Below are 12423 nucleotides of genomic sequence, written 5' to 3' on the forward strand. Positions count from 1 at the left end.
AATTCGGTTGATTTTTTGACTGTATGGTGGTAAATACGCGCGCGAAATTAACGCGGCTGATTCGACTATGGCGTCGAGCCGTGATGAGATGAGATGAAAACGTTGCGCGCTGATTGAACGTTGGAGGTACGTACACTGAGGGAAATTATTATCGTTTCTTGTGGCTTCTGCTGAATTTGGTTCGTGAGAGGTACACGTTACGTTGGCGGACTTGCACTAAATCGACGGGAAATGTTGGTTAAATTACTTGTGGTCGTATAGTAGAAAATGATAAAACGTGTTTTAATATAACTTTTTTTTTACAATTTGATGCGCAATCTGTATTTCCTCAGAAACACTTTAGGAATGATAGAAATTATATAAAACAAATATTGGATTCAAATTATTTTAACGTAAATAGAGTGTGCGTTAAAAAATGTAAAAGATACATCCAAATATAATTAAAATAATTTTGCAAAAAATAAATAAGTATTATTAGTATAAGTATTATTATTACTAGCGAATTGATAAATTAAAAGATTTGATTAAATTAATATTTCTTATATCAAATATTAATTTAAAAATATAACGGAATGTATATATATATGTGTGTGTGTGGAAGTTATGGAACATAAATATTGAAGAGAGTTCAAAAAGGAAATTAATCAAAGTTTTAATCAGAGATATCTTTCATACAGTTTAGCTTTGAGAGAAATTAAAATTTGAGTAGGCGAAAAGAAAAATATGAATATCGAGAAGGGTTTTTCGAATGATTTATTTGTTATCAACTAATTGTATTTATTATATATTTATAGGCAGATGTATAGTTCCATTTATGTACATTTATTCGTGTAATTCAAGAGCTAAAATCAATCTCAAGAAAATTTTATTTCCGTTAATAATCCGGAAAACAAATTGACAAAGAGGCACGTACTTGTGAAAGAAGCTAAAGTAAACGAAAGAAAAGTATAGGAGGAGAATATCGAAAGTAGAAATCTGCTCGTTTGACACGTTCTGAAGTGCACTGCTGCCCTTAAGGTGAAGATCCGATGTTCCTCCACTTGATATTCGCCAATGTTTAGAAATCCACGCCAAGTCGATACTCTACGACTATCAGATAGCGTGTTCACGTTGAATACAAACTCTCATAGAATATTACAAACAGCTATAAGCATTGACAACATTAAAGTATGAAACATTACGAAGCTAATATAAAAAACTCGGCAATTTTTTAAAATTGGAAGCGGGTTATCTCTCGACAAAGGAAACGTTATAACTTCTTTAACCTGACGAATAGGAATGTTTAGTTGCGATATATTGTTCAATCGTAAGCTATTCAAAGTATAATACACAAGTTGGGACTCTTTCGTAAAAATAAATTCAAAGATCTCTTTGACGCACGAACACTTCAGCTTCACCGGTTCAAAGCTAGTAGGATCACAAAAGGTAAAAAAATTTATTGAAATTAATAAAGAAATAATGAAAGATATTCCCGTACGATATCTGCGATGCTTCTTCTCAGAAACTAGCGTTAATAACGACTGACGCGACAGCAAAACTCGAATTGAATCTTAATTAAAGAAAAAAGCAAAATAAAATAAAATAAAGTAAGAACGAGTAGAAAATACGACTGGTGTCGAGAAGAGGAGAAAGCTGAAGTTCCATCTATAAACAAAATAATAACGTATTTCAATGCATAAAGTCGATGTGGCAACTGTAACAAAATCTCGTTCAATGAAATGCAGGGACGATATTTTCACGAAAATAACGCAGGAATAACGGATGTCGTTTGCAACAGATATTCCGTTCTATTAGCAGGTACGTTTGATTTAAAAAGGTAATAGCTAGGATAAAAGGTTGCGCGAGAGCTGGCTGCGGCCACAAAGAGCGAATAATGGAAATTTCACGGTATTAATTAATTTCAAGCCATTTATCAGCACCGGTATATTATTTTCTTCACTTACCTTTTATCTCTCGATATTCGATTCTTTCACGTAAAAGGGATCGGCCGTTGTATTATTTTAACCGCGCCATCGAAAGGACCAATAACTACTATTAACAACGTGCAATCGAGAAAGAAAATATCGGTTTATCTTTGGCGGAGGCGTTATTTCGCGGCGACGAGACGAGTCGCGTGCAAATACCGATGACGGAGGTTGGATATAAATTTTATTTGAAAATCCATATTACGTTGCCACGCCGCAAATCAATGGTTCGAACCAGCGCGATTCCTCTTTCTGACCGGCTGCGTGGATAAATTCCGCGGTGAAAAATACGAAATGACATCGTAACCGTTTACGATGTCACCCAACGAAAAATTTCTGACCCAATCTTCGTCATGGATCGCCACGCAAGAATACGCGAAAATTTCGCCGCGAGGCGAGAAGCCTCGTATCTGAAAGATTGCAAAACGAGTTTGATCTATTCTCGAACTTGTTACTTTTGCTTCATTAGTCAGCGAGCACGATGATCTTACGAAAGTTGTCAGGGAACACGTTTAGAGTTTTCGATTACACTGTCTCACGCAGATAAATCCTTTAAAAATTATATGGAAGTTAGGATGGTGTTTCCGTAGCATTTCGCAGCGATCCACTCGCGTGGAAATGAGATGTGTTTTCTCAGTTTGTGTAACTGCAAGGATACGATACGACTTTTCTCGCCACAAATATGTATGCGTGCTTCTCTATATCGAGTATTTATTTAAATGTCAGCTGGATAAAACTCGATAAATAATGATATAAATGATAATAAAAGTACCCTGGAAAACGCTGAAAGGTAGTGAAAACAGATCAATAAAATAATGGTTCAGACAGTATATATAATTTTGTTAACTCGACAAATCGCTTAAACTGTAACGTCCATGGGTGTCCAGGTTCTCGTTTTACTTCAACGTTTAACGTATCTACTTAGCTCGGAATTGCAGAAGTAACAAAGCGTTCCCTTTTAATCAGTTCATTCAACTAAGGTACGGAAGACACAGCCTTAACTCGGAAATACCGACGTTACCGTCGTACACTGTGAGACTGTCCACGATCGTGATTTGTTTTGTGATTAACGAGCGACAAGGGAGTTCCACCGTGGTTATCTATTCACACAAACGTTTTGTTATTCTTCCATTCAATACGAAATAAAGTACCCATCTACTATCTGTCAAATTATTCTTACATAAACTACAGAAATTTCTTGCTTATTGTTAGTTGCTCTTATCGATATTTATTAATATTTAATATCGATTCTTATCGATAGAGAACATTGTGAGAAAACGTTGTGCTATTCTTGCATTCAATACGAAATAAAGTATATCCATCTACTATCTGTCAAATTATTCTTGTGTGAACTACATAAATTTCTTGCTTATTGTTAGTTGTTCTTATCGATAAAGAAAATTGTGTCAAGACAAAGTCGTCGAATCGCGATGTATCATTCTTTTTCTACGAGATCACATTTTTTCCTGAGTTTTCGAGAGTGTACTTCAGTGGCGAATGTAAGAGAACGCAAGTTACTGGTTCTAAAAGCGACACGAGCCATTCTATTTTCAATCAGACGCATTTCTGCGTAAAGTGCCTGCATTAAAATATCGCGAGAAAAGCATCGAGCAATGTATTTTTTATACCTACGTAGCAAACAGCATCTCAGGACTTCTTACCTTCGTTCAAAGCAATCTCGATGAGAAAAGAGAAATGTTTGCAGTGAAATTCAAGCTTAAGACTGCTGCCCACTTAACGCACCAATTTTTTAAAGCTTGCCAATATTTGTCGCGCAACTAACGCGTCAACATCGATATGACATTGGTATTGACATTGATATGACAAGGTACTGGCACATATCGGTAAGAAGGAATATATATATATTTGAATTTAATATGGTCGAGATGACTATAGATCTATGAATATTTTATTGTCGGCTGAAATAATAATAAAAGAAAATGGTAAGAAAAAAAAACAAAGAGAAATTTTCACGTTCTTCTCGATTGTACCACAACATTGAAATTACCCTGTAGAAACAAATACTTCAATTTATCGCATAACATGGTAAACACTAATGACCATTTATTACGTCTAACGCCAATGTCGTCGAACGTCTATTAACGTTTCGTTGTCCATTACGTGAAATACAATAGTGTGTAGCAGTTTAGTAGACAGAAAGTGTCCGGAAATAATGCAGTTACAGATTTGATTGCTCGGTAGAGAGTGATGAGAGTAGTTTTAATGTTCATATACGGTAAGTTACTAAATTATTCGCCACTCGATTAAATTACTGTCTATACGAACTATTATGGCGATGCGTCTGCCTGAGATTTCGGGACTACTGTCGCCGGCAGTAGTCGACTGCCCAGAAATCTCAGTTTACGATTTTTATTTTATCGTTGCGCCTCAATATCCAACTCATATCACTTCAAAGAACCATTTTTAAGCGTTTGGAAGCGATGCTCGTCGTCAACCGCTGACATCAATACGGTCACGAGAGTGCTCCCATCTCGAAACCCTTTGAGGGCAATGAAAAAACTACACGGTGCTACAATTACTCGTCGTAAAACGCATTCCCTATTTTTTTTTTCTTTTTTTCTTTTTTGAAGCAAGTCAAAGTACATTTTGCGGGATCCTATTACCGCGCCTACAGTCGCAAACTTTCACTGTCTATCAAGTTTGTGTTTGTATCGCTTCGTAACCATCCATTTTTTTATCGTTTCATCCTACGCCATAGGATGCAATTTAAATGTTTGATGAAAGTTTCTCTTTATTTTCGGCTGTTCTGTAAACTTATAGAGTTTCGAAAGTCAACATCGAAGACCCTTCGAATGGAACTTTCAAGCACGAACTTTTATTCTTGTTATTTTAAAAGTCGAATCCTTCTGTGCGATTTTCCTCTTCCTTATACGTTCATGGTATTAACGAAGATGTACGCGTTATTTCATATCGAAAATGAAAGAACAATATTATAATTCATTTCTATTTGCGATAAGAGATTAAAGATTTATTAATTAAAAAATAAAGCGCAGTTACGTAATATCGAGACACGTAATGTGCAGATGGGATTCTAAATTAATATGTGGCAAATGCGCAATACTAGAGTTCAGTACGAACATCATAGTCCTGATACTACTTTGCCTTCGATTATTACTTTGCTAACTTTTAAAAAAGCATTATGCCGCGCCAAACACTGGAAAGAAAGATAAAAAATAGAATGGTAGCTTAAGTATATTGGACGCTTAAGGGTACTTCTCCGCCATCGTTGTTAACTGCAAACTTCACATAATGAGACTTGTTTGTATAATAGTTTAATAAATAAATACGATAGATTAACAGTAACCTGAATTTGCTACCTATTTTTGTAGCTGTATATTTCGCCACACTTTTTTCACCTTTATACCATAATACCGCTTTGCCCATTCTCTTTGCAACAATATGGTTTTATCCTTTATAATCCATTACGATACAGTTGTTCTCTAGAATTCTGAGAACGAAATTTATCTCTCTATTTACCCCTTTAACATTAGTGACTTTATTTCTCAACGAAACATATAACGCGTACTTATCTAAAGTGACATTAATCGGTAGAATTTAGCAGACAACACAGTTTCAAACAATTTCTCTATTAAAATATCTACAATATAGTGGAACTTCATTTTTACTACTAGAAATATCATGCACGTTCTTTTATATTTAAAGTTCCATTTTACATTTACTCGTTTCTATGGAAATTTAGCTCACCACAATTTTTAATAAAGTAGTATTAACACAAAAGCGTTGTCAATTAGATTTGTTCGACAAAGTCAAATAATTTTTGATCGGCGTACTTTTCTATTTATACAAGAATCAAGTAATTGCAAAAGGAGTCAATTATCTATGATATACTTACAATTATTTATTAACACAAATGCTTGATCCAAATAAATGTTCAAATATTTGTCTCCTCGTACATGTAATGTAATGTACTCTTTACTCTATGTAGTAACAGCAGAAACTTTTCTCTTTCTCTTATATTTTTATATCTATATTTTTATATCTATGCACAATATCTCTTCTAATAACACGCGATAGTAGCTGTGAAAGCTGATCAAACGTTACAAGAATATCTCGCATTTTTCAATGCATCGATAGGTAAAAAGTTATGACCAGGTTTTTCCAAACGTCATTCAAAATACCGCAACCCGGTGAAAAACGTCGTTCTTCCCACGGAGCGAAATTATTATTCAAGGGAATACATTTTCTTGCTGAAGATTTTACCCGATGCATGTACGATTTCTGGCAAGAGATTTCCAACGTTACGTATCCCTGACCGAACTTCCTTTCCGCCGTGTTGGATATCTTTATGCTAAGAACTTTGTAATTTTTCGACTTCGTGGAGATAGACGTGCAATGGCTGGGAAGTAAAATATCCTACGATTACGCCGCCGTCTTATTCCATCGTAGAACAAATGCCTTGATAAGTGTCTCGTTCAAAAAGATTTAATTATGCAAGGAGCAGCCGTAAATTTCATTTAATGGGTCGCTTCTAATGGGAACATTTTAAACGTAGTTAATCATCTTGTAACGTTCTCTTTATCTACAAGTTTTATTAATTTATACACCTGCGCTGTAATTCACAACTCGTGTATATACAGTCTTTGGGTTTTATATATTTCATACATTCAGGTTTACCAATTATCGCATTTGGATTAAACCTCTTGATCAATTAAGAAGATTTTCCACGTAGATTCTCTTTGTGTAGTCTCCTGCAAATCAAGTATCAATTATTGATATAACGTATGTGTCCCATAAATTTACTTAGAATGATTTACCTCTACGAACGAATTTTTGTGGCAGTCTCGTGAAATTTACTTTTGGTGTAATCGATGATCTATCGTGAGTCAATGAACGAGTCGTTTTTCTATTTTACGTATAACAAGAATATAACAATTAGAAAATGGCGCAGAACAAATGGTTTTGAAACAATTGTATAGGAGTTTAAAACAAGTGGTTGATTCTTAATCGATTGTCAACCACAAATAGCAACTGTGCAAGCAATTCAGCTCTCATCAATCAGCTTTTAGTTAATCTTCGTTCAGGATCAACAACTTCTGAAGCAATCAGATTTCAAAGACTCTTTAGCCAGCTTAAATCAATAAGTTAGAAAGTTGTCAGGTTCAATTTATAACAGCGCCGGATGATGATTAATTTCTGACGCAAGTATCAAAAGATAGAGTCATTCTCCTCGATATTTGTACTACGGTATCCGAAAGATCGCTGCTCTATATATTTGTCCACAATAACGTTATCGAATCGATTGTTTTTAATGTTTAAAAAAAATTATGACGTAGTTAATGGAAATTCGAAGTAAATAAATTTTATTTATTTAATACAATGCATAAACAACAACTCGCGATGCAAAACTGGAATGCATAACATAAAAAATGTTTTTACACATTCGAATAAAAATTTGTTGAAACCCTTATTGGATTTAAATTTCTTTTTTCTCGAATCGATTTTAATACTTTCCAGCGCAACTGTGCCCGATTTCATCTCGTGGAAAAAATATTTTTCCAATCATGTAGGCTGAATGAAAGCTTTCTAAATAATTAAATGAAAAATTTTTATCTCGTTGATGTTTATTATACAAAAACGTATACAGGACGTATGTAAACGAGATGTTCATGCGTCATTTACCTTGTAAGCAGTAAAAAAATTGTCACCGTGCTTAATGCGGAGCATTTAAAAAATTACCATTGCGCAAACGCTTACTAGTACACCTTGACAACGATGAAATATCTGAATACAAAATCCACTCATCATTTTAAGCATTCTCAACGATATCCATGAAATTCGAATTAAGCTTTTACATTCTCATTTTATTCGATGAAAACCTTGTAAAGGATCTCAAAGCTAATCGTTTTAAACAATGATTTAAAAGCTAAAGTTGAAAGTTTAAAAAACGATGAAAGAGGTACTTAACCTGATTATATATAAGCATTAACACGTACATACGAACAGTGACGTATTTTTACATACTGTACAGTTGTTTCTATTCGATGCAAAGCCTGGACACTGTTACAAATTTTCTATCGACAAAAGCTTGAGCAATAAAAATGGCAAAAGGATAAGCTTCGACTGAAACGTGTTGTACAAATCGTACGAAAGCAAGAGAAAAGTCTGATCGTATCCGAGTCGCAACATCTCGAGTTTACCAGACATATTAAGAATTTTTCATCGATTTAAATGAATTCGATTCAACGTGTGGTCGCGGGTAGATCAGTCTCCATCGATGTTCTCGTAAAGAAGTAGTCGTAGACTAATATACCAAAAAGATTTCCAGAAAAATATTTGGCAACTTCTAGAGTGGCGTTTTGTTTTTATAACCGTAAAAGGATGATTGGAAGTTCCCGATCTGCCATTTATTGGAAATATAAAATTCGAGTTTTATTAAATTGCAAGCTATGAGATGCGGTGCTTTCCCCCTCAGCTTTATGACGTGCACGGATGTAGCGATATTACTGACTCATGTGATGCGAATGTCGGTTTTCCATTAACACCGTTTTCCACCCGCGCTCCGCTGCTAGAAACTCGCTTTTACCGGTGTAAAACATTCATGTTTGTGTTTCTCCGACTGTAGAATCGGAAAAGATACGCTCGTATTAACGAGACTTACGCTTGTACATTTCGACATAACGTCAAATAGGACGAATATAAAATTTTAAGAGCTAATTTCGTACAAGAATTTTAATACGAACTTAAAACCAGGCACCAAAACCTCGAACAATGGAAATATTTCTTAAATCAGTAATACTACGAATGAGCTTCATTTGCTTATTGAATAATTTTAAATTTGAAGCTAGGCTTAATGGAGGATGATGAAGTTTCAGGATTTTTATGTATGTGAAATATCTTGGTAACTAATTTCATAATGATATACCACAAGAATTTTTCTCGCCTAACTTGGAATTTTTAGTCGTGTCATACGTAGCCACGTTATATATTTATTCACTTACACGAAAGGAATAGTTCGTTTTGCTGGAATTATTTCAGATATTCACTTGTACGCTTATTTCATATCACATCACGTCCATTAACAATTTTAATACATCTATTAAGACTTCAATTCTGAAGTTATTTGCAATAATCTACATATATATAGACGAAACATTACGCGGTATGAAGTAGTTACAGGATGAAATTCATTTCGCCTGGAAGTGTCCACCAACACTTTAGCGGACTCAGCCAGCAAAACCGCTTTTCAGACGCTTCCGAAGCGAAAACGTTTGAAATACAGCTACATTAATATTTAAACGCGTTACAAATTTTCCAACTACCAGCCGTGTAACTGAACAGATTATGTTCACGTCTACAGCGTTTTTAGTGATAATTTAATGGAAACCATTCAAATGGTAATCACAAATTCTCCAGAATTTTAGTTTGCGCGTTTAGTTCGACGACGATAAATCGTAAAAAGAAGTTGCAACGTTGAAAGCAGATGTTGCAAATTCGCATAGTTATAGTCTATACCATAGTCACGGCTGATGTTGTTCATCAATATTTATGATCAATTCTAGAAGAAATAGCTCAAGGGGATATGCACGCCTGGATGTCTAAAAATATAAGGTAAATTTAACAATATTTTTCGCCTACAAGTATTTTATAAAGGATCAAGATTTTTATAGGGAACCTTAAGCAGCATCTCAATTCTGTGTTCATATTTTTTTTATTATATAAGATGACGAAATGATGGAATGGCACAGAATTATCCGATTCCGTATCTAGTAGAAGCTTGTTCGCTTGCACTCAGCGGCAAATGTGAGTGGAACGTAGATAATAAACAATTTTTGTGCGTACTTAAACAAAAATAGATTATCTACAATATGACGATCCTATAAAAATCTTGACCCTTTATCAAATACTTGTAGATGAAAAAAATTGCTAGATTATCCTACTTTTTACTTGCATACCCCCAAAGTATTCTACATTTGCATATATATTCAATAATTAAATTCTAAGAAATATCGATACTAAACGGTGAAAATGAGGTTTCAATCAAAACGTTGAAAAGAAATTGGGAAATATCTAAAAATTCTTCTTCGCTACGTTTCTAGATGCAGCGTGTTGCGTTCCCAGTGCGGTATTTCATAAACGACAGAAATACCGCGTTTGAAAGTTTTTCTGATCGTTATTCATTACTAACCGGCTGCGGCCATGGTCGACCGATGGAGAAAATTTAAACGTTGGTCAAAACGAACCGCTGCAATCGTATCCACCGGCATTCGTCGCGTTGGAGACATACTCGTACAGACCACGAATTTTTGGTCACGCTGGTGGCAAGGGAGAATGGGATCGAACAGACCGTGGCGCGAATCCAAACGACAGAGCCCGATAACAATGTGAAAAAGCGGTGGCGAACCGCGTCGGTTCGTCAAACTCAGAGGAAACGACCACGGCGTTCCGCGAAATCGTTCGAATTATCGGCGTTTGTAATAAACGCGTGTATGTGAAAAACTATGCCGACACGTCGCTCGTTGATTTCGAACGAAAGACCAAAGTGTCGAGCGGACGGACGGACACACGACCATAACAAGCGGCAGTGTTACTTATGAAAAAAAAGCCTGACCAATTATTTCCCTCGATGAAATTCCTACGTTCTCTCTCATCTATCTCTTTTCTCATTCTACAGCGAAGATGATGGAAGGACGCGGTCGGAAAGCTTCGAGCCAACCAACCTCGTTTCTCCTCTTCATTGTGTGTCACCGTTACCGCATGCATTATTGGCTTTTTATCCTCGTGCACAGAGCACATTCATCCACGTTGAAGCACCGCAGTCGTAGCGAGAGATTGAACCGGCAGATCAAATATTATGACAGGCAAATGCATGGAAATTTTGTCGGAAGTGTTTCTGCGCTTTGGATATACTCATCGCTCCCACGATCCTCTATCGCGCCGCTTCTTTCTCAAACGATTCAACGAGCCCATCCAATTAACTCTACGGGGAGTTAACATTCCAGTTCAAAAAGATTTTCGTTTTAATTATCGGTCTGCTTTTCTGCAGCAATTTAAATCGGTACACACATTCCGGAAAGCAATCGCCCTAAAGCGGTGCTTGACGGAATGCGAAATTTGTTGACCTAATGATTTAATGAAGAATCAAGAGGACTTGAAATGCCAACAGCGATACTTACGGAGAACAACGAATGTTCAATGAACGTTCTCATTTGGCTGTAGGTCGTCGTTGTCCGAGTCGCGTATGATCGGAATTGCAACTGATGAAACCGATCCTGCGTGTGCTACATATCGTGTAAACGTTTTCGTTTCGACCCATCATATGTCAATTTAATATTCTACGGTCAATTTATTGATAGCACGATATTATATTCACACAAATATGTAAATGTCGTGTTGAAACTGAAACGTAATTTTCGATACTCGATGCATTAAAACGGGATATTAGCAAAACTATGCAAATATATGTACAGCGATTGTCGAACAAGAAGTATTTGGATTATCGTTAGGCTCTTAAGATTAGAGTGGAAAGAAATTGATAAGAATCAGGCTCATTTTGAAATTAAAAAAGAAGCGACGCATGTATAATATACTGTTTGGTAACACGTTGTAACACACTATAGTATAGAAAATTCACAATAAAGCCGAAATCAATTGTCGAAACGAAATGTCTAAAATATCAAAATGTTACAGTAGAGATATTACCGATCATCCTTTTGCCTGTGTATAGTGACGAATGTCAGACCTAAGATCCCATCAGCTAGTTTCTGATCATCTAAACCTTCGATCACGGTTTTAGAGAGAAAACGAAATTTGAGGAAGGGAAAGGTGGGAAAGGGAACAGGAAAAATTGTGTCGCGCGCGGCGTTTGCAAGAAAATCGTGAAGATATCGAGGGCGCCGTTTATCAGTAGAAGCTATGACGTCGCGTGGCTTCCTCAATGAAGAAAAGTCGAGTCGCAGCTCTCCATAAAATACGACAATACCTCCAGAAGCATTAACGTGATCTGTGTAAGCCACGTGAGGCTGGCTGTGGATGCGGCTCCTGAACATGTACCATCGGGACATAAATAATGCAGAACACTCCTAGAGCCGCCAGTTCACGTAGAACCAATACGTTCCTCCTATAGAACTGTAAACTAGATAGGTTAAAATCTAGTCGATGGAATACAGCGCCGAGGGCGGCCCGTGAGCCCGGCTTTTCCGAACGAATATAAACCAGGTGTTTCACTTGGCCAACTTGCATTACCTAAATACTGTAAATTATTCAAACTTTATACGCTCAATGGAAAATATAATTAACAATAAGTGAGGGAATATCGATAGGACGAAGATAATAGTGAAATTAATGCTGCAGTTGGCAACTTTCCTTTGATTACCGTGGAATACAAAAGGCGAGTAAATCTTTTTTGAATTTATTGGATCAAGTTACTTTTTGTATTTTGTATAATATCGGCAAAGTAATTGAGTGAACAAGTGCTAAA

At 35.9% G+C, this 12423-nt stretch overlaps 1 protein-coding gene across 2 annotated transcripts in view; it reads left to right on the forward strand.

Annotated features, from left to right (window-relative positions):
* Window positions 1-12423, forward strand: part of LOC100651020 (suppressor of lurcher protein 1) — a 514096-nt gene that overhangs the window by 342442 nt on the left and 159231 nt on the right. The gene's annotated exons all lie outside the window — the stretch shown is intronic.

Source organism: Bombus terrestris, chromosome 15, assembly GCF_910591885.1.
Source record: "Bombus terrestris chromosome 15, iyBomTerr1.2, whole genome shotgun sequence".
NCBI classification, from domain to species: Eukaryota; Metazoa; Arthropoda; class Insecta; order Hymenoptera; family Apidae; genus Bombus; species Bombus terrestris.